This window comes from Oratosquilla oratoria, chromosome 2 (assembly GCF_046742065.1).
Source record: "Oratosquilla oratoria isolate Oo_2021 chromosome 2, ASM4674206v1, whole genome shotgun sequence".
Lineage (NCBI taxonomy): Eukaryota > Metazoa > Arthropoda > Malacostraca > Stomatopoda > Squillidae > Oratosquilla > Oratosquilla oratoria.
Genome location: NC_134778.1, coordinates 25,454,761 through 25,462,260, shown reverse-complemented (window position 1 = coordinate 25,462,260; position 7,500 = coordinate 25,454,761).

Genomic DNA, 7,500 nt, shown 5'->3' with positions numbered 1-7,500 from the left:
TATGTATGTATGTATGTATGTATGTATGTATGTATGTATGTATGTATGTATGTATGTATGTATGTATGTATGTATGTATGTATGTATGTATGTATGTATGTATGTATGTATGTATGTATGTATGTATGTATGGATGGATGGATGGATGGATGGATGGATGTATGTGGTGGATGGTTTGACGACGGCAAAATCACCACTGATTGATATTCATTGGTACTAGACAGTGATACTACAGTAGTTTCTATCATCTCATCGTGCGTGGGGCCCCTTCTCGAGCAATAAAAATCTTCTCGAGCCATAAACACCATTTCTGTCTTGCTGAGGTCGCCTTTCTTAATGGATAGCATGACCTCTACTGACCTGTAATAAATCGAGTCCTGTCTGAGGAAGGCAAGGGTGCATACGAAGAGACATGTGTCCCATTGGCCAGTATAGTAAAACAGAAAGAATCATAGCCAATCTTATTTGGTTGTAGGAGGAGCCAATCTCGTCCAGAGGTTTTCTCTTGGCCAACAGCAACAAAGTCACATCAGTTTCTAAGCTATTATCACAGAGTCAAGTTTAGTTTTAAAGAAGTGAGGTAGCTCTCTATTTGAAGTCTACAAAGTCTTGAGTGTCAGAAGTCAAGACTGGCCCCGGAGTATCATATAGGTCTCTTATAGTCCAGCTTTCATTCCTTACACATTAATTCACAATCTATTTTAAATTTGAATTAATAACAAAACAAATAAAAGTCAAAGATAGGAAAAATTAGTCTCATCCAACACCACTATTTTTGTGATATGAGATACTCCCGTTCGTGTTTCCCTGGTCTAACCATTTTGGCCAGCTACCACTAACATCTTTACATACGTAATCAAGGAGCACAATATGTATCTATGTATATATATGTATGTATGTATGTATGTATGTATGTATGCATGTATGTATGTATGTATGTACGTATGTATGTATGTATGTATGTATGTATGTATGTATGTATGTATGTATGTATGTATGTATGTATGTATGTATGTATGTATGTATGTATGTATGTATGTATGTATGTATGTATGCATGTATGTATTTATGCATGTATGCATGTATGTATGTATGTATGTATGTATGCATGCATGTGTGTATGAATGTATGCATGGATGTATATATGTATATTATGAATGTATGCATGTATATACGTATGTATGTATGTATGTATGTATGTATGTATGTATGTATGTATGTATGTATGTATGTATGTATGTATGTATGTATGTATGTATGTATGTATGTATGTATGCATGTATGTATTTATGCATGTATGCATGTATGTATGTATGTATGTATGCATGGTGCGAGGAACGCAACACACCCCACCCCTTCGCCAGCAGCACCGACGCACCGGACACCACCAATCTCCCTTCCTATTTTTTGTCACACACACACATATAAACCTGCATACATACATACATACATACATACATACATACATACATACATACATACATACATACATACATACATACATACATACATACATACATACATACATACATACATACATACATACATCCATACACACATATATGCATACATACATTATATATATATATATATATATATGTATATATACATATATATATATATATGTATATATATATAATATATATATGTGTATATGTGTATATATGTATATATATATGTATATATATATACATATATACATATATATATATATATATATATATAAATTTATATACATATACATATACCAAAGGCTTTTTCCCCCTTTACACGGGGGATAGCCATAAAGAAAGAAAAAGGCAAAGAAACCACTCCCACCCATTCTATCCCCTACACATTCTACTCCCCTCCACCCTACCCCTCCATCTCATCTTGGCACCTCCTGGATGACGGGTCATCCCAACTTCCTGTCCACTCTCATAACGTACAAAAATAAATTCCTCCCCTTGTTTGCCAACTCGTCCGACACTTCATGGTGGAACCAACCCCCCTCCCTACTTCTACTTGAGTAAGTAGATATTTTTCCGTTCTTAGTGCCACCTAAGAGAAAACGGTTTCCACATATCTTATTTCATCCATGAACGTGTCCAAACACCATTCTGACTCGACAGATAGACCCTGTACACGGAGACGCTCTGCTCTTAATTGACATACACAAGACATGACCATTCCTTCTTCTAGCAGCTCTTTATAAGGTGCACCTGCGTTTCATAACACCATGATCACACAAAACCTTAGCACAGTCATCAAAGATGAGACATTACCCCTGATTAACGGCAAGAATATTCCAGTACATAATTTCATCGCCGATGTTGAATCAGAGATAATACGAGGAAACGCCATCGATGACAAAATGAAGATATACATTTTAACATTCGAAATAGATAAGAATAAGACACTAGGTGATTACGTCATTCAATCTAACGTATTCGAGGAAACTTATTCCTACGAGGATTTCGTAGCGCAAATCAAAAATTCATTTGCTGCAGTTGAGCTACTTGGAGCACTGTCCACCCTATACTCTCTATCAAAAGAAGAAAAAAAAAAAAACATGATCCCCACACTACAAATAAGAAGGTAGTGAAAATAGCTTCAACATTAAAAAGTGAGTTGTGCGAAAGCCTCAAAATATCAACCTGGGTCGAAAACGACAATATTTCACTTAAAAACGTTGTCTCCCTCATGGGATATGTCCGCCTTCTCTCTCAGTTACACCCAGGTACACTCCAGAAAGCTAGTACTCTTGCATTCACACCGGGTGACATGCTAAGCTTATTTTCAAGAAAACTCTTTGACAAAGACAAAACTATCACTCAAATCAGAGCCAGTCAACACCCATCACGTTAAATCACACCGTAGCCCGCGTCACAAAGCCAACCTTACATAACACGAGGTCAAGACAAATATCTCGCACACAGCACAAATCACGCCATCGCTCCCTCTCAAGAAGACAAAAGTTTTATGCATACCGCCAAAAACCGGATCACCTAGAGAGTATATGTTACCATGAATACCCAACCCAACAAGCACTGTAATATTCACGGTACGTGTTTTCACACATCCGACCGTTGTCGTGTGCTGCGAGCACAGAGACAACATAGACAAGACTCCACCTCCCCGGCAAGATATTCTCGTAACCCATCTCCTGCACGACATGCACGTTTCACATCATCAGCGATATATTCACGTAACACATCTCCTACAGGTCATTCACGTAACACCGCTCCCTCGTGACTACACACTACAAAGACTTAGAGCCCAGCGGGGACATGTGACCCCCTACACAGATATGCAGCCATCAACTGGATATCCCAGACACATCTCCCCATGCCTTAACTTTCACCGCCACGTCTGGCAACACCAGTTAACATCATGTCAGTGAACAGCTTCCATAAATTCCGCACCGAAACAAAACAGGTAGCCATTTTGGAATCCCCGGACGTAAATTTCATAATGTAGATGGAGTACCTTTCCCTATCATTGGTAAACTCTCTCTTGCCAAACTTCCAGTTACCGCATACGTGTTTGATGTTTATTTCCCTGCTAATATTCTCATAGGCTTAACATTGATGAAACAACAGAAAATAATAATTTACCCTCATCAAAATGGCATCATTTAAAGAAATCATTTCCTCCCTGCACTGCTTTTAATAACTTCACACATAATCAATCATATCAACGTGGCCGAGCAGGCAGAACTGGAATCAACGTCAATTAATACTAATCAAAGTCACTGTGCTTCATCACACGAGGATGCACCAGCTATGAGTCCAAATTGCAACACTACCAAAACACCTTACCATGACTCTAAGTCTCCTATTCTACCAACTGTGGACTTGCGTTGTAAACGTAACAGACGCACTAAATCATCCCGCATGTCCAAATCAGCCAAGTAATTAACGTTGACCCTTCATCGTCTGAGCATACATTATTGCCCTTCTTAGAGTATTTCAACAACAAGTCAATCTCAGTCTCTGTTATATTATCTACATTCAAACACACTCACGCAGCACTTATCAGCCCAAAGACGCTGTTCTCTCGTGAGTATACAAAGATACACATTTGAGCGTTCCAAGCACAGAACACCGATGTAATCTGTCATACAGAAATTTGCCTTGTCAATGACATTTCCCTGCATTCAGCCTTCATGCATGGAAACCATAGATGACAAACTCCCAATTTCTCAAGTTTGTGCCACACTTTACGACGTGCCCACGGCACAGGAACCAATTTATGCATCACATTTCAATCCCATAGATTTCCCTGGTGCACAAACAGACTTGCTTACACTTTCCAACAAATTCAGACATACCATTGCCACTCCAGGTGAAACCCTTGGAGTCACTAATCTTATTCAACATCAGATACTCCTTAGGGAGAGCGCAAAACAACATTACATTTATGCATTCAGAATACCGCACAGTAAACGATTGTAGATAACCTCATCCAAGACATGACTGCGCAAGACATTATCGAACCATCCATTAGAGAATGGAGTTTTCCACTCTTTGTTATCCCTAAACAAGACGGGTCTTTGCGCCCTGTAGTAGACTTCAGAGTTAGATAAAATTATTGTACCCGACCGACGCCCAATCACTGTATTGCAAGAAATTTTCCACTCTGTTGTAGAAAACAACGTAGTGGTCACGTCTTTAGACCTTATGTCGGGCTATTTCCAGATTTCCCTTCCTCCAGAGTCTAGACTTCTTACAGCATTCAGCACACACAGGTCATTGCCAATTTAAACGACTAGCCATAGGTCTCGTTTCAGCACCTTCAGTGTTCACACGACTCATGTACAAATTACTCGCAGATCTCATAGATCATTCAGTGTTCATGTACCTCGATGACGTGATCATCGCTTCCAAATCCGTTAATGAACATCTACATTCTCTACATACTGTTTTCTCACGACTAGAACAGGCGGGTCTAAAACTGAAGCTTGAAAAATGTTCTTTCCCTCAGAAAGAAATGAGCTTCTTAGGGCATGTCCATAATTCACAAGGAATTTTAACATCGCTGGACAGGGTCAAGGCAGCCATTGATTTTCCACGTCCTACTTCTGTTGAATATATATGTTCATTTCTTGCTCTTGCAGAATTCTACAGACATTACATTCAAGGTTATGCTACTATAGCAGCACCATTAACTTCATTACTTAAAGAGGATACACCTTTTTTTTTTGGAGGGGGGGACACCTGACCAGGAGAAAGCATTTAATGACTTAAAACAAGCCTTAACCACGGCACCTGCCCCTCCTTTCCAAACCACAAGCTTCCTTTCACAAACTACACTGATATGTCCTACACAGAACTTGACGCAGTCCTCATGCTGCACCAAGGCGATAAACTCAGACCAATTGCCTATACGACTCGCACACTCAACAAAAACAAGCAAAATTACTCAGTTACAGACATAGAGGCCTTAGCAGTTATATACACACTCAAAGATTTCAAAGAAACCATATTTGATTACAAAATCCTCATATACACAGACCATCACCTAATCTTACACCTATTCAAAGGAAAGAATCTTTCAGCAATAATTGCTCGTTGGTTTCTTACCACAAAAGAGTTTCTTCCCACTTTTCATTTTGTTCAAGGAAAACCTAACTTAGTTGCAGATGCTCCTAGTCGACACATTGCGACCATTACTCAAAATCCAAGTTCAGTAAATATTACTCAAGCGCACGTAGCCGCAACGTAGAAATTAGACCCTCATTGGAAACGTGTCATATACTTCCTCGAGTCTACAGACACAACTGACTCAGAGTACTTTCCTCCAGATCTCAACAGTTACACGTTTGTTGATGACATTCCGTATCACAAAACAACACTAACGAACAAACATGAACCCAACAGATCAATGTTTCAACTTGTAGTCCATACTGGTCTCATTCCAGAAGTTTTAAAACTTATACACGATTCACCCATTGCTGCACACCCTGGCAAGGAGAAATGCGTTACACAAGCCGGATTGCACTATTTTTGGTTAACCATGAGGAAGGATATACACTCGTACATCGATGCTTGCTACTCTTGCACGATTCACCCAGGTCATATCAGTGGTCATGTTCCAATTCTAACTTAACCTACACCTTCTAAGCCATTCGACACAGTCGCTATTGAAATTCTTAAGTTACCACTTACAGATACCGGAAACAAGTAACTCCTCGTCCGTGTCTACAATTTTTCACGATTTTATATTCTTTCTCCCCTATCAGACAAGAGAACACAACATGTAGCAAAGACACTTATTGACAAACTCATATGCCCCTTTAGTGCATCCAAAGCACTGATTTCTGACAACGGGACTGAATTATACAATGAGATTCTTTCGCACATTTGTGATTATTTTCAAATCAAGAAATGCAAAACTACTGCTTATCACCCTATTTCTAATGACGTAGTTGAATGCCAAAACAGAAATATTCTCAATATTCTTAGACATATTGCTTCTGATTTTCACCCCATTTTGTCCATTTTGGCTCAGACAAAAGAATACAAAATACCCTCCGTCTCACTAAAGACGAAATGGTCCGTTTGCACAATAAATCAGACAGAACCGGTACCTTTGAAATGGGAGGCACTGTTTACACTCTTACTACACCTTCACCTAGAAATTTTCACCTAAATCCTCTGAATCCTATCGCATCATTGGACAAAGTAAAAGCCCTTAGTTTGCAAAATCTTACGGATCTTATCTTGCACAAAGATCACATCAAAAGAGTCCCCGTGGCATAGACATAGAAATTTTACCTTCACAAATTCACAATACCCCTGATATAGAGGACAGTCATCAACAGTCTTTTCTGGTTCCCACATTGCCACTTCCCCGATATAGTCTTCGACACCGAGTGACAACTTTATAAATGTAGAATTTTGACTAGGTTAACGGAAATGATATCTACTTCCGCGTACTTTATTCTTATGTTATTCATGTGTACTATTCATGTATAATTTCCTGATGCCATCCTTATGCCAATTTTATGTGCATGTAACTTTCATGCCAAGGCTCTGATAAAGGCCTTGTTTTTTTTTTGTTTTTTCTAGAAGCACAAGCTCACCGAGGACGGAGAGTGGTAGCCGACCGAGCACTGTTAACGGCGACTGGGCAATTCATCACCTCGTGTGTGAAAGGAACAGCTATCAAAAGTCCTTCAGCCAGGCACTCAGGATAGCTCGCCAGGCCTACTTTATGACCCCTCTGTCGGTAAACTAGGCGAACGGAAATTATACTTCCGTTTGCTTTTAGAATTAAGTAAATTTTTATGTTACTCATGTGTACTATTCATGTACAATTTCCTGATGCCATTCTTATGCCAAGCTTATGTGCATGTAACCTTCATGCCAAGGATCTGAAAAAGGACTTTTTTCTATAAGCACAGGATCACCGAGGACAGTAATTAGTAGCCGACCGAGCACTGTTATCGGCACCAGGGCATCTCATCACTTCGTAGGTGAAGGAAATAGCTTTCAAAAGCACTTCAGCCAGGCAATC